This window comes from Carassius auratus, unplaced genomic scaffold (genome assembly GCF_003368295.1).
Source record: "Carassius auratus strain Wakin unplaced genomic scaffold, ASM336829v1 scaf_tig00056353, whole genome shotgun sequence".
In the NCBI taxonomy this organism is placed as follows: domain Eukaryota; kingdom Metazoa; phylum Chordata; class Actinopteri; order Cypriniformes; family Cyprinidae; genus Carassius; species Carassius auratus.
Window position 1 is genome coordinate 1 of NW_020527377.1, and position 25,737 is coordinate 25,737.

A 25,737-nucleotide genomic window follows, 5' to 3' on the forward strand; every position below is an offset into this window, starting at 1 on the left:
TAATTGTTGTGAATAATGAGTGACACAATGAATTGGAATATTTCAGAAGCACCATTAAGTGTCTTTCCCATTTCAGAAAGTTTTGTTGGAAAGCCGTTTTGGAATATTTTTCAGTGGGAGATTCACATACCATTATTTCACTTGTGTTGTTAAAATACAGCTTATTTAGAAATGCTTGTGTTTGTATTTATGTACATACTGTAGTTAACTCAGACTATTGGAAATACAAGGTATTTTGAGAGTAGGGATATTGATCATCAAAGTTCACATGCCCACACAAGGCCTCGGCTGGTGAGGGCATGGGTTCAATGCATCTTGAACTGACTTCAGTCTTCTAGTACCCAAAGCACCTGGTGCATCCTGGATAATTAAGTTGCAGCTGTGAAGAGAGTGCAGGAGCTTTCTCTGAGGATCAGGTTTCATTATGCTATCTTCTTGACCCCCGTGATCTCTGCATGTTGGAGGCTGAGCATTTGTAACACTCAACCGTTAAATGAATAGTTGCCTGAATGCATGTGAATGGTGATACTGGTGCAGGTTTCTTTGGTTTTATTGTTTCATTAATGTTATTTATTCAACTTCTGTCTAACAAATGCTTTTTTTGCTCTCATTGTAGATGTGGACCTGTTCAATATGCAAGCATGCTGGGCCGTCATGCTGTACGCGAAGAATGGAAGAGAGCTACAGAGCAGCGGTCCTGAGAGACACCACCCAGAACATCAGAATCATACAGCTATGAGCTGAAATATCTAATTTCTGAGCATGCTGCTGCCGCCTTCCAGGGTACACGGATGCATGCATGGATGAGGGATGAATGGTTAAGATAAGTGAAATGATGGATAGAGGAATGGACTGTTGGATAAATGGATGAGTTTATACAGATAAAGCAACGTAAGCTCATTGGAAAGACTGCCTCTGCCAGTAATTTTTATAGAACTCCAAAAATGTACCCATACAAACAATTCAGTACAGTTTCCAGCTGAAATGACCACTAGTAGTAGTAACTACTTATATTCATTTTCAATCAAATTCTGAGATTATGGGGCAGATTATTTGCTAATTAAGACTTATATTTCTCCTTGATTATAACCTTTTAACATGCACGATTTGTAATTTAATACATTTTGACATTTGCTTTGGCTTTTTTCTTACGCAGTTGCTCGCTTACCTGGTATACGCATCAGCACTGCACTCTCAGTCATGATAAAAGAGAGCAAAAACCTCAAGCAAAATAAAATGGCATGATCACTTGAGTATATGCATGTAGGCCATGTTTAGAGTCAATGATAATAAAACTACATTAACGTTCATCTGCTTCTAATGCTTTCATCACCACTTATGGGACATTTCATTTTGAAACGCAATGTAACACAATTTTGACAAAATGCCGCCACTGGCAGAGCTTGGCTGTTTCTATGTATCTGTCTTTGTTGCCTTAGTTTGACTTGTTTAATTGTTAGAAATGACATAGTGTTTTTTTTCTACTTCAGTGTGTTTTGGCATCGTCTGATTGGTAGAGCTGCTTTATCTTTAGTTTCATCTTTGGCGCTAGTTGCCCTTGAACAGGAAGCATCTTCTCATCGTCTTGATTAAAGCCCCAGATGTGTTTTAAAGGAAAGTATGAAGTAGCTGCAAACATTCAGAGGCATTTAGTCTTAATTATGTTAGATTCTGTTCTATGAAGTCTAGTTATATGAGGTTTGGTTGGGTTTTTACTGCATTACTTCACTGGAAGGGGAATTTAGAGTACTTGCCCAGACTCTCATGAGTGTCGAACCCAGTGGCCAAACCATAATCGGCGGTGGAGCTTTAAAGAATCTCAGTTGTATGCAGCCTTGTGTATGTGTGTGTGTTTTTGGCAGAGAGGACTGGTTTTTATTAAGGATTCTGTCAGTTCATTCATGAGTATCAAGCCTTGGTTTGAATGAATGAGCTCTCACATACACTATTTGAGTCCTGTGCTCACAGATACACTCATTTTAACACGATCCGCGGCCACAGACATGGACGCATATTGCCACAACATACTGCATCTCACAAACAGGCTTCAAACCGCATGCATAGTTTTCGGTTATGCTGTTAAATCATTGCCTTTGTTCTTCTCCAGAATGTTTTCTTGAGGCATTCACAAGACAACGCAGATTGTTCATTGCATTCCAGTAAAGTGCTTCTAATGTTTGTGTCTCAGACGTGGAGATATGCGCAGAATGTTTCACGTCTACAGTACACATGCAGTAATCAGGAATGTTTAAACATTAGAGCCTGAATTGCCTTTTACGGCTGCTGCTGCTGGTGTGTGTGTGTGTGTGGTGTGTTTTGAAATCTATTGTCTTTGTAGTGATTTATAGATTCTCAACCAATTGTTCTTGAGTTTAGTGAGTTGATTGGTTGTGCCTAATATATAGTGAATATTAGTAAAAACACTTTAAAGGGGGGGTGAAATTGCTATTTCATGCATACTGAGTTTTTTACACTGTTAAAGAGTTGGATTCCCATGCTAAACATGGACAAAGTTTCAAAATTAAGTTGTACGTTTGAAGGAGTATTTTTGTTCCAAAAATACTCCTTCCGGTTCGTCACAAGTTTCGTAAAGTTTTTTTCAAGTATGGCTCTGTGTGACGTTAGATGGAGCGGAATTTCCTTATATGGGTCCTAAGGGCAATTCTGCCGGAAGAACGCGCGTGCGCCCGTAGAGCAGACAGAGCAGACAGAGCAGAGCAGAGACAATCACTGACCAGAGTGAGAGACCGAAATGTCACCAAAGCACAGCAGACCAAAAAAAAAAAAAAAAAACAGCATTAAGGGACCAGTGGAGGGAGTTTTTTTTCACAGAGCATCAACGGATTTGTGCAAGTGTTTTTGTTTGTTCCCTGCATTTCGAAGATGCTTGTTTTACAAACAAGGCCCAGTTTGATGCCGGATTTGCGTATCGTTTATTTCTTAAGGATAATGCAGTCCCAACGAAAAAGGGTCAAGATCGTGTTTTGGAACCGCAGGCAGTGAGTAAAACTGCTTCAAATATCTCTGTGTTGTTAACTTACCTATTGGCGCGTAAGCACATCAAGTAAAACAACATGCAATGTTGTCATCAAACTGCACTTCCCACATGTACAGCTTTAAAAAAAAAAAAAAAGACGACATAAAGTGGAACTTAGTCATTTTCCAAAACCGCTAAGCAAATATATACAGTTTCAATACATACCACATAGAGATGTCCTGCTGTAGTCGTTGCTGATGCTGCTCTTGTTAAATTTCAGGCCTCTGGATCTGATTCTGGATCATAAATATACCCTGCATCTGACTGTTAGCCATGGTTTTTTTTGGATGTTTTTTCCTCACGGTAATGTCACAGCTTCCAGACGCTCTCAACACAAAAGCTTACTCGCGCTTGTGATTCTTTAGTTCCGCCCACACGTCACGCCTCCAGTCGGTCGTGTTTTTTGCGGGAAAAATCGGTACAGACTATCTTTCTCTTATAAATATAATAAAACTAAAGACTTTTTGGAGTTATGAAGGATGCAGTACTACTCTATAGGTACTCAAGATTAACAGGAGATTGAGTGAAAATGAGCATTTATCCCCCCCTTAAGGACATTTAGAAATATTTTGAATGAGTGCTCTTGTGTGTGTGTGTGTCACACAGTTTAATCTGCTTTTAAACTGCACATTGTATAGAACCTGATAGGTCATTTCAGTGTTTAATGGTATATGATATTTAGTCAAAGATAGGGATACAATGAAGTAAAGGCAGAGTCAGGAGCAGCAGTCAGGCCTCTCCGTCTCCTCACTGGGGTTCATAATGACAGTGTGGCTAATTCTCTTTCTTCCCTTGTGTAAGTGCACGAGTGGGTGTTTCTGTGTCAGTATGTCCACCATTTTCCCTCGGAGATTTAAAAGAGGTAAAAAATAACAGATGTATGTTGCATAAAGGATTTAGATGAAGGAGAAGAGAGATGAAGAGAGACAAGACGAGAGCAGAACCCAGATGTTTACATGGTTCAGGAATGAAAATCGATGTGTGTTAAATTAAGTGGCGCTTTCAAGTAAGGTAAGTAATTGCCTTGAATAGCAATTTCCTGTTAGTCTGAAGAAATTTTTGTTTCTTTGTCAGAAAACATTATTAACATTTACTTGCTCGTTAAATTTTACATGCTTTGTTTTTAGCTTTTAAAATTGTGCTAGATGTGGATTTGAACTAATATGAAGATAAGATAGGGTCACAACTCAATTATTTTTAAACGTTTTTTTTTTTTTCTGAATAAATAATTAACAAAAAGATTGATACAAACAGTTTTTTTTTTTTTTTTTTAAGCTAGCACTTCTTTTCTCAAAACAAAAAGCACAGGCTATGGGCCTACAGTGCTTTAAAAATTTCATAGGACACTAAAGTGTGCTGTATTCATGAAAGGTGCCAGTAAAAACCTCATTACTGCTCAACAGTGACAGCAGACGCCTTCTTGGTGGCGTCATGCCAGTTGTGCCGTGGGGAAACCCTTCTCACTCGCTCATTCTCCTCCAGTCTTTCACTCTGTTTGGCCTTCATTCTCTCGGTTATTATTCGTCTTTCCCTTGTCTTCATCAACAATCGCATGACTCTTAAAGTCTCAGAGGAATCCCCCTCCTCTCATACATCCTCCTCCCAGGGATGATTTGGCCTTTTTAGAGGGTAGATTTATCTATTGACTAATTGAGCTTGCCATGTTACTTCCTTAGCTGGCCCTGGACCACAACTTGTGTCTCCTAAAGAGAAAAAGAAAAAGAAAAGGATTGAGAATGAGAGAGACAGTTTGGCCTGAACTGACAGACTGATCCAAACCCAATGTCTGATGTCAGCTGTGGGCTTGGGACAGGAAGTGATGCTCATACCGTACCTCTGAGCAAATCAGTGGTTTCAGCCCTCACACGCAGTGCACCTGCAATGTCATTCCCATGGTAACAGTGGAATGGATGGATTCTAAACATCGCATCCAGCCCTTGCTGACCAGCTGTCATGCCGCACAGGACAGAATGATCACTTTTGTTGTTTAACAAAGGTTAAAGATTTAAAGTGACCCACTGTCTGCTCTCCTCTAAAGGAGGCACACTGAGCACTTAAGTGATGAGTAGTGTGTTGGTCAGGGGGCGTCTAGGGAGAAAGGAGTGGTGTTATCCCTGGAGTGTCATTGAAGCCGCTTTTAGGTTGGTGTCTAGCTGTCTCATGTCTCATTATTAAGTTAATTATCTCAGCTTGAAACAGACAACCTGGGTGTTGATGGCACAGTGGATAAGACACATGCCTTGGGTGTGAGACCCGGGTTCGAATCCCACTGTGAGACACCAATGTGTCCCTGAGCAAGACACTTAACCCCTGTTTGCTTCAGAGGCGTGCGATTCTGAGATATATAGCAATTGTAAGTCGCTTTGGATAAAAGCATCAGCTAAATGAATAATGTAACAACTGAACACACAATCCCAAACCCAATCATGCCTCAAACTCTCCACCCTCTCTCCTTTTCTCTTCCAACATCATTAGGCTGTTTTAATATTGGGAGGGTGAGACAGAAAAGGGATTGTGGTTTGATTCCTTTCCTACAGCATGGTGAACCTTTCATGAGAATGACCTGCCACTAATCATCACAGAACATGTTTGAGATGTCTGCACAGCTGGAACTAGAAGAAAGTGTTCAGTTGGAAGGAAAAACATTTTTTATTTTGGAATTAAGGGATCATTAGTCCTCATTACTTTAGCGTTTCTGCCCTCTTTTGAGTTCATGTTCTTTTTATCTATTTTACTTTTTCCAGCTGAACAATCTGATATTTACTCCAAACCTGACCAGACTTTTCCCAGGGTTTATGCAAAGTGAAATTTCTGTATTATTGTCAGTCAATATTCATTATATCTTATGTATATATTCAATAACTATTAGTTGATAAAAAATAATATAAATAATTACACTACTGTTCAAAAGTTTGAATTATGCTCACAGAGGCTGCATTTATTAAAATTTAGAAAAATTACTACAATTTAAAATATAAAAATGTTTTCTATTTTAATATATTTAAAAAGGTGATTTATTCATGTGACTGCAAAGCAGAATTTTGAGCAGCCATCACTCCAGTCTTCAGTGTCACATATGCTGATAATGGCACTCAAGAGACATTTATTATTATTATCAATGTTGGAAACGATTGTGCTGCTTAATATTTTAGTTTGTGCATTTATTATACTTTTATGAATAGAAAGTTCTGAAGAACAGCATTTATTTGAAATAGAAATGTTTTGTAACATTGTAAAAGTCTTTACAGTAACTTTTGATCAATTTGATTTTAATTTTTTTACATATATATATATATATATATATATATATATACGAACTGACCTGACCTGAACTGACCCCCAAACATTTGAATGATAGTTTCCATTACATGAAGTTAAATTAATACATTAAGTATAGTGATAGTAAACAATTGAATAGACGTGACAAAATGTGGCTTTAAATTTCGGCATATTGTGTTTTATTTAAATATCATTGAACATCAATCTATCACTGGCCTAAGGCAATACATATTTCAGTCAAATGTGTCTGATATAGGTTTAAAAATTTAGCATTTGCATTTCAAGCCTGAAGATTTTTTTTCTCATGACAAAGGACACACATGCAAATAATTACTGGCAACACAAATATTTAAAATCCATAGTTTTCCAGAAACAATTTGCTTTTATACAGCAATTCACCACATTGTTGCTGGACTGCAGAGACTCTTGCTCAATCTAGACCAATTCAGAAGTGAATGATGATTGGGAAGCTTAGATCAGCACAGTGATTGACTCGATTTTAACTGAATCCTTCAGAGAGCTCTGTGTTTTCACATGTGCACACACACACACACACACACACACCGCATCTGGCATCTTAGGAATTGTTTGTTTTGGTGACTTTCCAAATAACGTGGAAGCCATTTTAATTGCCATTTAATGAGAGAGATATTGGTGAAATGTTCCTCTGCACCCTGCTCGTGTTTCCCTTCTGACAGCAAAGACGCTGCTGAGGGGAGGGGTTCTGGACAGGTGCTTGCATCTAGTTTGTCTCCTTATGTCTAGCATTACGTGCTTTTGATTTAACCTTCCGTACTCGCATATGTTTGTTTACAGAGCATTTTTCAACTCTTGTTAAATAACAGTTAAATAATTTGGTCTTTCTGTTTCTTCTTAACTGTTTCTCAACATCATAGCTCTCCGTTCTTCAGCTTCTCATGCAGAAGTTGTATGTGGTAATCTGATATGTTCTGTCATCACAGCTGTTTTAGTCAGAGGACCGCGATGTACATATGTATTGTCACTAATTAAAATGGGATTTTAAAGCCCTCCTACAGAGGTGATGAGCTCATATCTGCGTCTGACCCATATGAAACACAAGCCCTTGGCTGGATTATAGGGCTTTCTGGGGTGGAAGATGATCGACAGTCGATGGACTCCTGAACGCTCTGAATGATGACCGTGGTCACTGAGGAATACAGCATGACCTTGTATGTAGGCTCTTGGCCGTGACAAAAGTGGGTCACTGTTGGTTATTAGGTTTTAAGGGACCAAACATGTAATTTTACAATTGAATCTAGTTAAAATTATGAATTAGTTCATAATTGTTATATGTTTATTGGAAAACAACATCCACCTCTGTGGGTTGCGTGACACCAGGGAACATTTAAACTATCCTTAAAAGTCTTTTATATCTTTCTATATCTATACACTATAATTTGTTCAGCTTTGCTCTGCAGACTGAATCTTTTAGCCAGCAGGCGGTGCGTTTAGGAAATTAGTCTTGGTCATTAAGTGGTTTAGATATCTCTAAAAGCCTTTTGTAGACCCTCTTAAGAGGCTATATAACATCTAGTTACATGGCTGTAAATCTTGCCCCATCTTGGCTCACTGGTGTCATTGCAACACTGCAGTTACCCAGCTCGCAAACCAGTAACGTACAGAGCATTGCTTTCCTCTGGAGCCCAGTGACAGGGAATAATCTGTCCATGGAATTGTGCACTCCTTTGTTTTTCTACAACATTATTTTTGTTAACAGTGTTAACTCTTTTGGTTATCCGGATGTCATGTGCTTGCAAAAATTTTCATACTGTGTGGTTTATATTGTAATATAATTATTAGTATGGTGGCATTCCGAACATACCCAGAGTCTTAATTTTAGGGAAAACCAAAAGAAAAGAATCTGTAATATGTTTTTGTGCTCTATGAAAAAAAAAAAACAATTTATAGCATTTTAATTAACCTAATCATAGTTCTGAGAAAATCAGAAAAATATTGTCTGGCAGTTCTGCTTTAATGATGAGGCACTAATGGAGCAACAAATGGTTTCAACTTGCCTTTCCCCCAGCTTTCAGACCACTGTTGGTTTCTGTACAGGATAATAAAGGAACATTTTTTTTTTTTTTTGTAAATATACTCAGCTTAGCACAGATCATTGAATCTGATTAGACCTTTAGCATTTTGCTCAAAAATGACCAAAGAGTTTCTTTATTTTTCCTGTTTAAAACTTGACTTTTCTGTAGTTCCATTGAGTACTAAGACAGACAGAAAATATACGATATTGTCAGGGTTAGGCAAGGAGGAACTCAAGTGCAGACAGGGAATCACAAAACAAGGGGTTTATTTACAAAAAGGGGAAAAACAAAAACCCACGAGGGGGAAAACACGGAGCAAGGTAAAGACTAAATAACTAAAACAGGACTGGACTAACAAGATAAACAAGGACTCTAAATACTAACTATAAACAAACACTCACGGTAATACAAACACTTCTTTAAGGAACAAATCACAGAGTGGAACAATCACAGGTACAATGAACCGACGCAAGACAGAGCACACTAGGAGATCTAAATAGGGATACTAATCAAGACACGACAGGTGTTACAGATAGGACAATCAAGACACGACTAGGTTAACAAGGGGGGCGGGGCAAGGGAACGAGACAACACAAGCACATGGCCCAAAGACAAGGCCATGCGCTTGTACACAAAACATGGGTCTGTCATGATCCTGCCTCAAGACTAGGAAAAATCAAGGACACGAGGGCAGAATCATGACAGAACCCCTCCCTTAAGGAGCGGCTTCCAGACGCTCCTCAAGGGAACATCAAACACGGGACATGACTGACATGACAGACTGGGACACAGACACAAACCACAAGACATGACAAATAATAACAACGGCAAACATGAGTACACAACAGCAGGGTTGGGGTGACAGATCAAAAAAAAACAAACAGGGAAGGGGAGGGGGCGGGACCACAAAGTTCATGGGGGACAGACCAGGGCGGTGGGGTGGGGTAGGAATCTTAGGAGGACAGGACGAAGGCTGACGACGGGGGGTACGGGCAGGTCTGGGTGGTGAGGGGCGGGGAGGGGTCTCAGGACAACTGACAGGGGACATGACAGGAGCAGACAAGGGACGCGGGGCAACACTTACGGGACGCGGGGCAAGACTTACAGGACGCGGGGAGACGACAGCTGGACACGGGGGAACAACATCTACTGGACACGGGGGGGAACAACATCTACTGGACACGGGGGGGAACAACATCTACTGGACACGGGGGGACCACATCTACTGGACACGGGGGGACCACATCTACTGGACACGGGGGGGACCACATCTACTGGACACGGGGGGGACCACATCTACTGGACACGGGGGGGGACCACATCTACTGGACACGGGGGGGACCACATCTACTGGACACGGGGGGACCACATCTACTGGACACGGGGGGACCACATCTACTGGACACGGGGCCACAACGGCTGGACATTTGGGACTTCTGGGGACAGGGTCAGGGGACAAGACAGGACTGACGGGGATTTCTAAAATTTGGACAAGACGGGACAAATAATCAGAAAATGCTTTAGCAGCTAGGACAATTGGCATCTCCTTATGAGATGAAACCGACTGTACAAGAGTCTTTGCTGCAGAGTCGGCCGCGGCTCTCTCCTCCGCTCTCACGACTGCCGACTTGCATACAGCTTTCTTTCCCGGCTCGGGCACGCTAGCGCTCACCGCTGCTGACTCGGACACGCTCACTGCTGCTGGCTCGGGCACGCTCACTGCTGCTGGCTCGGGTACGCCAGCGCTCTCCGCTGCTGGCTCGGGCAAGCTCACCGCTGCTGGGTCGGGAAAGCCAGCGCTCACCGCTGCTGGCACGGGCACGCTCACCGCTGCTGGCTCGGGCACGCTCACCGCTGCTGTCTCGGGCACGCTCACCGCTGCTGGCTCGGGCACGCCAGCTCTCTCCGCTGCTGGCACGGGCACGCCAGCTCTCTCCGCTGCTGGCACGGGCACGCCAGCTCTCTCCGCTGCTGGCACGGGCACGCCAGCGCTCACCGCTGCTGGCACGGGCACGCCAGCGCTCACCGCTGCTGGCACGGGAGGAGACAGGGTCACAGGACCGGCAGGCCCCTTCTTCCTCCTCTTCCTCCTCGGGCACGGTGCAGAGGCTACAGCTGGGTCAGAGGCGGGTTGGGGGAGTTTGGTCTCGGGCAGGGCAGCCTCGGACGCCGAAGACTCTGAAGCTGACTCCCATGAAAGCTGTCTCCCTCGCTTGTTGGGGAGACTTAAGGTAGTGGGAGGTGCCTCAGGATCTTGGGAGGGACCTAACTGATCCCCCAGGGTTGCCACGGCCAGGACACGACCCTACGGGATCGCCGGCAGCTGGGTAGGTGGGGGGACCTCTGTGGCTCCTCCTGGGAGATGCTCTCCCACAGCCGGGCATAATTCCGAAGGATCCACTCCCCCTCGGGCGAGTATGGGAGGGTGACCCCCTTCCTGTCGGTGGGGGACGACATCCAACATTGTCGACGGAACTCCAACAAGTGTTGGAGCTCGGGGGACCTCCTGCCTGCTGAGTTCCTTTTTGGTCGGTTCATTCTGTCAGGGTTAGGCAAGGAGGAACTCAAGTGCAGACAGGGAATCACAAAACAAGGGGTTTATTTACAAAAAGGGGAAAAACAAAAACCCACGAGGGGGAAAACACGGAGCAAGGTAAAGACTAAATAACTAAAACAGGACTGGACTAACAAGATAAACAAGGACTCTAAATACTAACTATAAACAAACACTCACGGTAATACAAACACTTCTTTAAGGAACAATCACAGAGTGGAACAATCACAGGTACAATGAACAGACGCAAGACAGAGCACACTAGGAGATCTAAATAGGGATACTAATCAAGACACGACAGGTGTTACAGATAGGACAATCAAGACACGACTAGGTTAACAAGGGGGGGCGGGGCAAGGGAACGAGACAACACAAGCACATGGCCCAAAGACAAGGCCATGCGCTTGTACACAAAACATGGGTCTGTCATGATCCTGCCTCAAGACTAGGAAAAATCAAGGACACGAGGGCAGAATCAAGACAGATATGGCTAGGAACTACAGTCTAATCTCATTCCGGCGTAATAATCAAGCAGTGCCTGAAAATAGTGCCCAGCAACTCTGCAACTACACAAACTAGCAGGGGACTATTTTCAGGCACTGCTTAATACCACTGTGCCTGATGCACCCATGGTACGTCAGCAAACTTCCTTGATTATTATGCCGGAATGAGAGTATAGTTCCTAGCCAGGAAAATCAGCCTAGAAAATCTCAAGTTTTAATTTTCATCGGTCTTAGTACACAATGTAACTATAGAAGAGTCAAGTTTTAAAAAGGGAAAATATAAAAATTCTTTGGGCATTTTTGAATGTGATGCTAACGTCTAATCAGATTTAATGATCTATGCTAAGCTAAGCTACCTCCAGACGCGGAGATTGGATGATTGGATTTGAAAACGGTTAAACTCGACTGTTTAACTCTAGGGGAGTTGGAAAATGAGTATATTTACAAAAAAAGTGGAGTGTTACTTTAAGTTTGTTCTTGTCTATGTAGTGTTAGCCTTCCATGTGGTTTCTCCTTGGAGATCTCCTCTCTCTCGTTCTCTTTATTTTTGTTTTATGTTTGAATGCCCATTTCCAAAATGGAAGTGAGGTGCCTGCAACTCCATATGGATCATCCCTGATTTTCTTGCAATTAGTGTAATTCCATCTGAAAACCGCAGAATTGTCCATCCTGCTTATCTTCAGATGTACACAAACCCTACAACCCTACAGAAATTTAGGGTTTGAAATTTTGGCAGAGATGGCCTGCAATGATTTGGCCAATTTATGTAGCGTGAGGCCTCAAAGGCAAACAAATTCACCTCTTTCAGCTCCCTGTCTCTTTCTCCGTCTGCTTGTCTCCCTCTATGCCACTTCTGGTGTTTTTACGGAGTGTTCGTGGCATGAGGCTGCCCTCTGAAATGCTGTAACTTTACACTGGCATATTCTGCTTGTGGTTTTCTGCTCTCATTACAACCTTCTCGCCTATGTGGCCACATAGATCACATCCCTGTAGATCACACACACACATGCACATTTATGGTTCATATGCAGACACTAACACACAACGGGACATGGCAAGTGGGCTTTCCATTCCTTACTTTCTCCTTCTACAATACTTGAGGTTTGCATGTGTTTGACACACTAGGCTGTAGTGCTTATATGGGGAAATAAGTTTCAATCCATGACATTTCACAAATTCCTTTCTATGTTTCTTCTCCCTATCATTGGCCTCGCTTTAATGTTTTGGTGAGAAAAATAATGAATGTCATTATGGTCTAGACACTGTGGTTCTTCCACAGTTTTATCAAACCAGTTGCATAAACCAGTGAGCACTATAACGTAATCTTTTTCATACTTTTTACACATTACAATAGCAAAGATTTTAAAAAGTAGCTGTAAAGATTTTTACATTGTTACAAAAATTCTATGTTTTCATCATTGATAATAATAAGAAATGCTTCTTGATTTATTGATATTCCAAATCAGCATAATAGAATGATTTCTGTAGGATACCCGGACTAATGGCTGTTGAAAAAGTAGCTTTGCCATCTGGAATGAATTACATTTTGAAATATAGCCTATTATTATAAGAAAACGGGTGATTTAAATTTTAAGAATATTTCAGTTTTCTCTCTCTGTCTGTGTATGTGTGTGTTTACATGGTTAAGGAATGAGACCCATTTAACCCGTAATGTTGTAATTTTAAACACATTTTAAATGCTTACAATGTTTGTCAGTCCTCTGGGTTCTTCTGATTGGCCCATTGTTTTAAAACTGAAGTTGATGTGTAACAAAGTTTTTACCATGGCATCTTCATAATGTAAAACTCATGCCACAAGATTCTAAAACTGTAAAGCATTATGCAACAACAAAGAGATCTGTATGACGCACATGTACATAGACCAAAAATTAAAAAGCTGTGCAGACAGAATGCAAAAACACATCCTGTGTGAATGCGCCTTGATGGGGCCAGCATGTTCAGACAAAGCTGTTGTGATTGGGGGAGTTTAGTTGTTGTCTTGATCCATTGTGATGGCATTGATGGAAGCCCCCACAGCTTTTGGACTGAAATTGAGAGCTCTGCTTCTGTTTTTGTGTTAATACGTCTGTATGTGTGTTGACTGGTCTCAGTTTCGGTCCAGTTGCTGCTGTTCCTCCATTCCCTAACATGCCTTCAGTCTGACATCAGTGGACTTAGAGAGAACGGTACCCTTGGTACAGCGTGTGTGTGTGTGTGTGTGTGTGGTCATGCAAATGAATAGACAGGCTGCCCTGCATTAACAAACCACTGACCAAACACAAGTTTAGGCACGAGAGAGAGAGAGAGAGATAGGAGAGAGAGAGAGAGAGAGAGAGAGAGAGAGAGAGAGAGAGAGATAAAGGGGTGACAGGAAAATCACAGAACAGAGCAACAGGCATACTGCACTGACTCATTTTCTCTCTTTTATCTGTCCATCCTGTAAAACAGACTTTTTCTGACTGGGTTTAAAGTAATAGCTCTGCTATATTCCAAGTCTTATGAAGCTATGATAGCATTGTTTGAGTGACAGAATAAAATTAAAGACATCATTTAATGAAATCTTGCTCGACGGCCATGGTCATCATTTACTTTCATTATATGAAATTAAATAAGTTTAGTTTTGGAGATTCTGATTTGAATATAGTCATGTGTTTTCAGTGAACAGGCATAAATGTTTTTTGACATTTATCACATAGACCTTCCCCTTGCATTTGTTTTCCTGCGCATGAGACATTATTAAAAATTATTTATTGAGGCTTTTATGGTTGTCTCTTTTTCTATAGCTTGATTAATGTCATGCCCAGCGGACAAAATGGAGAAAATTATCATCTTTGTATAGGGGAGCGCTTGTGATGCTTAAATTCATCATGAAATTAAAATTCGCCCTTTCTTTTTCCTAAATGCATGTTATACATCTTGTGGGCAATTCATTTGTGCATGCATTTCATTTTTTTATTTTTATTTTTTTACTTTTTTTAACCTCATAACATTTAATCAAAGTGACGTATGCAGGACTTCTCCAATCATTTAATTGCTTAAACCCTGCCCTTGGCAACATCGTATTCATCTGTCTCCACTCAAAATCCAATCAACAACTGTTGCATAGAACCAGGTCCCTGGGTCCAACACTGATAACCCATTACACTCGGGTGTGGGTCACAATACAGAAGAAATTATCTTTCGCTGCATTCATTGTATTGCAGATTTAAACCAAAAATTTAAAAGCTCCACCAATAGCATGACTTTGGGGCAGAGCTTTCCAGTTGTCTGACCAATGGCTTGTAGCTTAGAAATTGCACACTATCAAACCTGTTAGACAAATAACAAAATTCATTTTCTTAGTGCTTGTGTTTTGTATTAAGACTCTGTCTGTGTGTGTGTGTGTGTGTGTGTGGGTAGTGTTTTATTTTAAAGCTAAAGATTTTTCTTATAAATGATCATCTCAACTTTTAAATCTCAACTTCTCTTTCAGATACGTTCCAGTCTCTAATCACCTTCTCTCAGAATCACCTGACTTCTGTGTTCGAGACCACATACTCTTCCCTCATGTCGCCCATCTCCCCTCACATCGTCTGCCTCTTCACTGACCTTTCTCACTTCCTTCATGGCACCGGCAATGTCTCTGTTGAAACTGCTGTCCATCGTCTCTTCGACAATCTCTTCCCATTAGTCCACACTCGTATTGTCAATCCCGGCATGGCTGGGAGCATTGGAGAGGACTCTTATGATGGAAACCAGCTTGGTGACTGTCTCCGCATGACAAGGCAGGATATTAACCCCTTTGGGCCGCACCCTAAGGCGATGGCAGATACACTTGCAAGCGCGTTGCGGGCAGGCCGGATGCTCAGCCTGGCGTTCGGGGTGGGGTTAAAAGTAATGAATGTTACAGAGACAGCGGAGTTGTCCAAGGAATGCACTCGGGCTCTAGTGCGCATGCATTACTGCTCTCATTGCCGTGGACTCACCCTGATCCGGGCGTGCAGTGGCTACTGCCTCAACGTCATGCGCGGGTGCCTGGCCAGCTTCTCAGAGCTCCACAACCCCTGGAGACAGTATGTCACCGTACTGCAGGATCTCACGCACATCGTCGCCGGAGCTCACAACCTGGAACTTGCTTTGCTGGGGATCAAAGGTCAGGTTGAGGAGGCAATACTCTACGCTCAGCTTCACGGGCCCAGGCTAACTGCTACGGTGGGTGTCTCCATGCATATTTACAATTGTATGCTGTGAGTAGTGGCTGACAAGATTTTTTATTTGTCTGATTTTATTTGGCAGATGCTGATTTTATTGATAGCAGGGTACCTGGTATAAAGCCAATGTAGGCCCACATAATGTCACACTATTTCATTTAAAGATAGTACAAAATATTTACCAAAAACAGAAAAAAAAATCTTAAATAATTCAACTAAACAAAAAATAAATTGAACTTTTTAATAATTTATAAAAAAATAAAACTGTGAAATAGACAGCTTATGTTTTACTCGGCCACTTGTTGATTCTTTAATTTTACTATAGTGTTTTTGAAAAATCGAGAAGTTGATGGAAAATACATAAAATAAACCTTTTAATGAATGCTTGTCATAGTGTGTGATTGATGCCTCTGTTTTAAACTGCTAAAACAAATCTATTAAATAGACGGTTTGCTATTTTGGTAGCATTAAATGTTTTTTAGATATATTCAAATACTTCAATGTGTATTTACTAAACTCCATATTTCTTTTATAAAACGCATATTTGCTGACTGCTGACAGTGTAAATATTATATCTATATAAATATTATATATGCAAATAATATACTGTTTGCCTTTTCAGTAATGAAGGCAAGTCCTGTTTGTCTGCGCTCATGTGCTGTCAAAATAAAAGTCCCCCTTCTGACAGTCCTCAGCCAAACGATAATTAAAAATGTCAAATATTTGTCAATAATATCAGCCTTAGGATATCACCAGCTGGAATGTTGTAGTAGTTCATCTTAGCAATCATCTTTGCAGGAAATCTGAAAGCATGAAAATCCAAAAAGGGCTCAGACAAGTTCACTGTTTCTGCCAGATTCTTCTGGTGATTTGTGTCCAAACAAATAGTCTCTTAGGTTGCTGTTATCGGTTGTTGTGTAGTGTGTGAATGAGTGTTTGGAAACAATCCAACTTTATTTTTAGGCAGAATTTTGTATGTACATTCGTCACTGAGTCTGACACCCATGCACATGCTCTTAGCTTTGAACTGTAAGCACATTTGTTACAGACTCAGTCAACCTCACTTTTATTCACACTTCAAAGCCACTTCATGAGATTGGAAAAACCTAGCCAAAGTGAACCCAGGTCACTTTATTTTGAAAAAAAAGTACAAATTCTTGCTGTTCCCAAACTTTCAAATGGTAATATACCTAAAACAGTACTGTAGTCTTTCTAATGAGATACTGAATAGGTTCTTTCAGTTCTTTTGGGGTCCAGTTTCTGTGGAGGAATAGAACCCTGCATTAAACGATGGAAAAGGTTTGGAGATTGTTTCTGGCTGGCAACTTCTGTTTTACTCTGCTGCTGTGTGTAAATCTCTACTGTTTTCTTTACACTCAGCAATGAGTTTGAGAGAAAATAGTGAGACTGAAACCCGCAGGACTGCCATCCTGGTAACAGACTCCATTACCCACAAACCCCTGCTCACATTATCTCCCAGTGCTTTTATATGCTTGTATTCCGTTCTGTTCAAATAAGCGCAAAATTTTTCTGCCTCTCTCATTTTTGTATTCTCCTTCCAAAGATCATAAACCGTATTCTTCTCAACTCGCTGCAAATGTGTGTGTGTGTAGCCAGGATGTTATCAGAGGAATTATAGCAATGGTTTGATTTTCACTGGGATACTTTCCCAAACGGATTGCGGTTGGCATGCCGTCCCGTCATGTGTGCTGCCTGAGAGAGCATGCTGCGTGTGTGTGTTTTCTGGGATCAGGTTTTAGAGGTCTGTCGAGGCACTGTAGGTGCTGACAGCACTGGCTGCCCTCATGCATGTCTGAAAGACTTCTACTGACCAGCTCTGCACGGCTAGAATGAAGAGAGTGACAGAGAGTAAATCGAGAGGTTTTTAAAAGCGGACTGGGGTGTCTTTTTACATCTCTGTGGTCTTGGTGTGTAGTGTGTGTGTGGTTTTAAATCCCTGTAGATCAGGTGTCACACACATGTACCTTTGGGTTTAGGTGATACTGGGTTATGATACCAGCTGAACTTGGGTAATGTCATGTATATATGTGTGCGGGTGTGTGTCATGCATGCAATGCACATTCCTTTCATTGTCATTTTTAATTCTGGACTGTCAGTGCTAGTTATACAATTAGAGAGCACAGCTTTCCTTCAATGTTCTTTCTTTTTGGGTAATGGCCTTGTGTGCTTATTAAGGCCAAAATCTGTCGACTTAGACAACAAGGAGCCATATGACTGACGGGTGCAGTGACCAAACATGCAATATGCATTTATTATGTGACGTTTAAAAGAGAGTAAATCTGAAATTGGATATAAACCCAAGAACCAAAGCATAATGTATACAATAGGTGGGATCAAGTATATCTTGTTTACTTGCCACTAAATCAGTTTCCACCCCGCAAAAGGATTCAGAGTATTAGTCTGCTAAATGATAAAATGCAAATGTAAAAGTGTCAGCTCTTAATAAAATAAAATTAAAATGAAAGCCAATAATAATAATTATTATTTAGAATGATTTCTGAAGGAACATGTGACACTAAAGACTGGAGTAATTGATATTGAAAATTCAGTTTTGCAATCACAGGGGGAAAAAAAAATCACAGTTACTTAAATTGTAATAATATTTCTGCAATATCACTGGTTTACGATGAAAATATGAAATGAAAAAAAAATCTACCCCGATCTACACCCAAACATCTAAACAGTAGTCTGCAAAATTAAAATAAATAAATAAATAAAAGGAAATATTATATAAAATATTATTATATATTTCTATGATATAATTCTATATTAATATAACATTTGATATTAAATACATATTATTTTGTATGTATATTAATGAGAGGAATTACCACGCAATATAATTTCAGAACTGGAGATTGAACGGGACTGTAGACGTGAGGTCAGAGTTCATTTGAAGTGTTGTGATGTCTCAATGTTGCTAGCGTGGAAGCTCGTACGGTGACTCGTAATTTCTGTGCCTCAAAGTGGCTGCTGACAACAGTGAGCACATATCAGACAAAAATGAGAAAAATGAAATAATTCAATATCTGCTGTCCTAACTAAGCAGTTAATGTGCTGTTTTACCTTATTTCCTCCGAGGTTTAACTGAGGGCTCTAATTACAGTCTTAAACAGGAATTTTAATAGTAGCTTGTGCTTTTAGATAATGGAAATGGAAAAGACCCCTGGGATTATAAAAGATTTCCAAAGCCCAGAGCACAGACGGTCATGAGAGAGGGGTCAGTAAAGGAGCCCTGCGTTTCTTACTCACCTTCCTCTAGCTCTCATTTATCTATTTTTATTCATTTATTTTTTTATTTCTCTTCACTTTCTGACTCTTTCCACAAGTATTGTGTAATTTGGCATCCTTTTGCATTTGAGGCACACATATCCTTATTTATTTATTTATTTAGTTAGTTTGTTATAAAAGTTAATATAAATATGTACAGTATATGAACATTTTATTTTATTTTATTTATTTTATTTATTTTATTTATTTTATTTATTTTATTTTATTTTATTTTATTTTATGTTAAATAGTAATGGTATTTAAAAAAAATACATCCATATAAAATAAATTGTTACAGGCCCTTTTTTGTACCCTATTTCTGGAGAATGCCATATCACACTATATCCCTTCACCAATCCATCTTTCCATCTTTTTGTAACAGAAGCCTGACCTTTAGAGGACTTGGAAGATTTTCATTCTTGCTTTTTCATGTTACTGCACCTTTATGGTTCCTAAACAGTTATATCTGATTTGGTTTCCCAGTGCATCATCTTTCAAAATGTTGTTTACATTGATGTTTTGTGGAGGCTGGTGACATCCATTTTGCTGGGAAACCAGATTGCAAATGATGTGTGAATGATTATGACAAAGTGCGGTGAAACAGAAAATATGCTCGTAAACAGAATATTTATGGTTTAGAGTGAAATATGGAAGAGAGAAAATGAGATCTGAGAGGATAGTAGAGAAGAGGGACAAGATGAGGAGAGGAAAGGAGAGGAGAGAGACGAGGAAAGTGAGCATTACAGCCACTGAGTCAGCCAGTCTGGGGTCAGATCCTCAGCACCCATGTGTTAGTAAAGATAAGCTTTTTAAGAGAACGATGACAGAGAGAATGCTTTAAATCTGGGAAGCTTTCTGAGGTGGAGTGTGTGTCCAGACCACAAACTTGGCTGTGACAGAATGAGGAGATAAATAGCATATAGGAAACAAATACAGCAATTCACCGCTTAGAAATATCCATTGTGACGTACAATGTGTTTGTTATTTGTTCGTTTTGTGGTTGTAAATTCAATATACAACTTCCATTCGGCATCTTAAATGGAAAAGACGAAACATTGGATGTGCCACAATTTAAACCCCGCTGCTGATTTCTGTCTCTCTCTTTTTCCTGAGGGTTTTGTGGGTTAGTAGTTTATCATCTGAGACAGACTGGTAACTGAAATTTATATAAAATAAAACCCTGATGATCCATGATCCTTTTTTTTTTTTTTTTTAATAAAGCGTTAATTGCAACTTTTTATGTTTTAATAACAAATCATGACAAAAACATATTCTATTCTATTCTATTCTATTCATCCAGATTACAGAACAGCCTTTGGGGTGTGATTTGAGCGGAATAGGCAAAAATGTTGATACCAGTTTCAGATTTGGTTGTTGATTTGATGCACTTAATGATATTGAAACATAAGCTTGGCAAACTGTTCTGTCTTTCTTTATTTAAGTAGAAGGGATGTAGCTGACAAAGGGGATTAGTAAAGAAATCAACCTGTGAATGCCTTCCTATAGTTGTCTTTGTTCTTTAAACCTGATGGAGGAAGTATTTTAGCAAATTTTAGAATTGTGCTGTTGATGTACAGCACATGTAATCAAGTCAGTCGCACCGTGGGTCTGAAACTGTTTGCTCTGATATGAGAGTAGAATTCACAAACAGATCTCAGACTCACACACACACACACACACACACTCACAGGTCATTAATCAGCTGATTGTGTATGTGTGAATATAAACGTGGCAACAATAAAGCCAAACAAAGCAGCCAGAGAATCACAGTTCAGGCACAAACTCAAGCCAGACCTACATGAAAAACAACTGCTAACTAAACGGTGATGCTGGCTTCTCTCCCCATGCTGGCACAGCCATGGCCTTATTCTGAACACTGCTTAATTCAACACCACGCACTGTGATGTTATTCAAACAGTGCTGGCGTTTAAAAAGTAATTTAGCCTCTTTTCAAAATGAGTGTCTTCAATGCATCCATCCATCCATCCATCCATCCATCTATCAGGGCTGCACGATAAATTGGAATGGAATCGAAATTGTGATGCGACAGAAACTGTGATTGTCATGCGTATCTTTCAGTGAAGCACGGTTCAAAGGCCAGAGGGCGCTCTCGTGCTGAAACTCCAAATACGCCTGACAAGAGAAACCCAGAAAATGCCTATATCGGTAGCTGGATAAACAGAAGATTTAAATGCTTTTATTGATTTAACTTGACTAATAAGCACATGACTATGACAATATGTGATTTATCAGAGTTATTATTATTATTATTATTATACTTTTCATTAAAATACAGTATATTTATAATGCCATGCCTTTATCTCTGCTTAGAATATATAAAATAAGTGGCGTGCCTTATTCTGTGTAAGAAGCTGCATCTCACAGAAGGTTTTATTTCAAACACTCAACTGACATTATGAAGTGATGAGTTTGGATTAAAAATATGTAAATAAATGTGGTATTTTCACAGGCTTTCAGATGGAGCAGCATTTACTACACAGAGCTGTAGTTCACTGATAAGCCATGGTTGCCAACTTCTGGCGTGACTCTCACGCTTTCAGCATCAATTTCATGCTGTAGTCCAAGCGTGAGTGTCACGCCAGATGCGTGAGAGTTGGCAACCCTGGATAAGCTATGCAAATAGCAGTCATTATCGCAAATGGTTTCTTCGATTTCATAATCATGCAATAAAATCGTCTTGTCAGTGAACTATGGCTCTGTGTAGTAAATGCCGCTCCATCTGAAAGCATGTGATGATTTACTGATGATTACAGTACGCTCTTTACTAACAAAATGTGCATGGCAATTGTTTTCGAATAATCGTGCAGCCCTACTATCTATCTATCTGTCGGTCCGTCTATCCATCCGTCCGTCCGTCTGTCTAAAGTTGTGGGCAAGAGAGCACTGAGAACGTTGTGCTGCCTCTGGAGCAGATTCTTACATCAACATACTTCATCACACACCATCACCGCATCATGTAACTCAATACTCCCCCAAAGAGGGACTTACAAAAACATTATGACTGAAGGAAAAGCCTGTCTTTAAAACAGACAGTCCTTTATAAAAGATATATTTCGAGTGGTTGGCACGTATTAAGATCACATGCCATAAATTAGCCTTCCTTATAGCACACTGTAGTAAAACTGCAGCCAATCACTCGCTTTCAACCACAAATGCACAGTCCGTCTGTTATTCAAGGCCAGGCGCTCACAGCTCCCGCATGTGTCTTCCTCTGAGACTCCATCCACATGGGATAAAGCATTGTTCAAACCCCATCTAATCACACCCGGAGTGTTTCACACTTTGGAATTTCACAGATCTTACAAGGACAGGCAGGTGCACACATACTCGCCAGACAAGAGCAAACCTTTGCTTTTAACAGTAGGTAATTGAGTAACAGTTGACCAGTGGACTGACCCACTGTGTTTAGTGTCACAGATCAGGGTGTCACTCAGTTCTGCCCTCTCTCACACATGGATAATCCCTATTTATACATGCTTTCGATTCTTATTAAAGATCTGTTTCATTTAAGACTCTGTCTTTCACTACACACACACACACACACACACATACATATTATATGACCCATTGGATGATTGACAGGTGAGTTAACTGTAGTAGAAATCACCTCTCAGTCATCCACTGTGCTAAAAAAAGCGTTTTCAGAAAAGATCTGCATTTACACTACAAATGTGTTTTTGGCCACCTCTAAGTGTTGATTAAATGAACAGACCTCAAAATATTCTGGACCCTGTTTACAGGAGGAGGAGATCGGGAGAAGGCCATTGGGTTTATTCTGGGCCGCAGACATTTTGTTTTTTACCATACAATGTCTGTCATGTTTTGGAGAGAAGACTTTGTGGGTTTATTTAATTTTTTATTCACTTATAAAATTAGCCAAGCCTTACAGGAAAAAATTCCCAGACTTTCCGAATGGAAAATAATTTGATAGTGGACATAAGAAACTTCCGGAGAGTAATTCCATCCATGCATAAAGAAGCTTATGTAACTTCCCGAATATCATCAGATTGTTAGGATATTAAATGTTTCTTTATAGTTGAATCTATCTATCTATCTATCTATCTATCTATCTATCTATCTATCTATCTATCTATCTATCTATCTATCTATCTATCTATCTATCTATCTATCTATCTATCTATCTATCTATCTATCTAATCGCAGAACTGCAGCTGCTTACCTCAATTTCATATAACTGACTAGGATGAAGAAATTACACGGGGAACAGGATAAAACGCATGATGGTTCAAGGATAAGCACTGTGTATTTGAGATTTTGGTCCAAAATCCACTGCTGAGATTTTTTTAAGTGGAAACAATGGATCCCATGCTGTTCGTCATAAGAGGAGGATGAAAAATATTTACAATAAAGGATAAATCAATAAACTACACAGAATACAACAAAATCAAAACACAAATATTTTCCCAGCACTCCCACATATTGGCCTATATAATGTCTCATTCCCTTTAGGCTCAAAGGCTTCTGAAAGTATGAGAAAGACACAGATTCAGTTTATTATTCATTAAAGCTGATGTTTAACACATGTCAGTGTGTTTAATAATGTTTGCACAAGCTATTAAGTATAAATGTACTTATATCAGATATCTTAAATATACTGTAGTTTAATAAATGTTTTAAATGTTCTTTTTCTTTAGCCTGGTATCATGTCCAGAAAGGGTGAGCGTGATTTCACCAAGTACCGTACAACATGTGCCTGGATCATCATCCTTGTTGACCCTGGAACAACATTCCAATGAACCAATCAGAATTGAGATCTAACTTTTCAGGAAAAATCTGTTTTAGGCTTACTACAAGAGTTGGGTGCTTCTACACCCTTTTTAATCAGCTATCATTTCCCACTGATTTTAGGAATAAATTATGGGTAGGGTTAATTTTTATTTGGCAAAATCATGGCGACCTTCCATAAAGACTGTATTTTGAGAGAGGTGCTATTTGTGGATTTTGAAATAAAACTCGTTTTACTAACTTGTTGTAAACATATTGATTTCAAGTCACTAAAGATGACATTTTTTAGTTTTTATTTAATAAAAGGAAGAAAAATTGTAAAGTTTGTGAAGCAGATGAAGTTAACTTTCATTGTTGCGTCTGAATCTTTTTTTTTTTGCATTCAGTAGTAAAGGCTCATCTCAAACCTAATACTCTCTTGCTCACATGTATTTTTAGATTTTTACCTAGGACATATATTTAATTATTTAGGACATTTAGTCAATATATGAAGTTTTCTACAAGTGTTCCGACTAAGTTTTGCAGTTTTTTTCAAGTCAAGTCATTTTAGCAGTTTTATATTTTTGAGGACTTTATCATAAATGTAGTCTTCTCAAGTGTAGTGAAACATTGGCCTGCTAACAAACATTCTCCATAAAATTGTAAAGCATTTTAAAATGTCACATCATTTGTCATTTCTTTGTAATTGTTTTTGATAATTATCAGCAATTTCTGAGTAAAAATTGTTTCTACTCTCAGAAAAATGGTACAAAGCTGTCTCTGGGATGATCGACTAAGGTACAAAAGCTAAAATTGACATCTTTTGAACACTATTTAGCCCTAAATGGTGCATGTTTGTACCTTAAAGGTACTTAATAGTATTTAAAGTGTACATATTAATACATTTTGAATGGATACCACACCATTGGTTCAAACATTTCTTCAGTTTTTCTTTGCGTGCATTCATCCTGCAGGGTTGCACCTTGTTATTCATTCAGGTTGTAAAGCGAGTGTCGGAGCCAAGACTGTCTTTTTCCTGACCCCCAACTTCACTTCTGAGCTCCCAGAGCAATGACAAATGATGCAGGAGATAAGGATTTATTAATGCCGGATAAAATTGTCATTATTCAAGGTGACTGATAGGAGAGGGCAGAAACTGAGGGTAATCATTTGGATCACTGTAGTCAGGTCTGCTTTGACTAATGGACTGGTGACGTCTGCCGGAGCTTTTAGTGGGATGAAATGGCATTGATTAAAAATGTGTGTGTGAACAAGGAAGAGACAGAGGTGAAGGAGGTGTAGGTATAAAAGCAAATGCAAATTGAGATAAACTGGTTTATACACACACACTTTAGTTTTTTCATCATGGTAGGGACATGCTTTCCTTTTGGAGAGCGTTGGCTGCTTCAGGGTAAACTGATTTCAGGTTTTACAATGCTTAAGGACATTAGATCCCAAAAATAAAGGCAAAACCCTGTCTGTCTGTCTAAGGTCTTAATCAATTCATTAATTTAATGGCTTTAATGTGATCTGTTATTGTCTCTACTTTTCCATTAGAGTTTCATTTATCACAGAGACAAACACACTTACATCATCCGCTCTGCCTTCCTGAAGGGACATGGCATAACCCTCTCTCATCTGTCTCTCTGTCTTTCAGGGTGGAAAGGGTATGTGGTCACTCTTCAAATGTTCTTCAACCACAGTCAGAACGTTTCTTCGACTACAGTCTCACCGCCACCTTCCAACAGCTCACAGGACGTTCCAGGAGCCAATAAGATCGGCATGTTGGCTCACTTAACAGGTAAGACTTGATCCTCTGTTCTGTCACCAAGACTCATTATTGAAAAAATCTTTTTTATAGCTCTTGATACTTAAAAGTCTTGAGGTAGGTTTTTTGTAACCTGAAGATCTGCCTTTAAACAATAAATTAGGGATGCACTTGTATTTAAATTAATTGACCAAACTCGATAATTTGATATGACAGCAAATATTATACATTTTCCTGTAGTTGACAGGTTATAGTTCATAAAAAAAAAAAAAAAGAAAAATATAATAATTTTTTTATATATATATTTAATATATA

At 39.7% G+C, this 25,737-nt stretch overlaps 1 pseudogene; it reads left to right on the plus strand.

Moving 5' to 3' along the window:
• Positions 1-616: 616 nt before the first annotated feature.
• Positions 617-25,455, plus strand: LOC113090511 (glypican-5-like; annotated as a pseudogene).
• Positions 25,456-25,737: the final 282 nt, after the last annotated feature.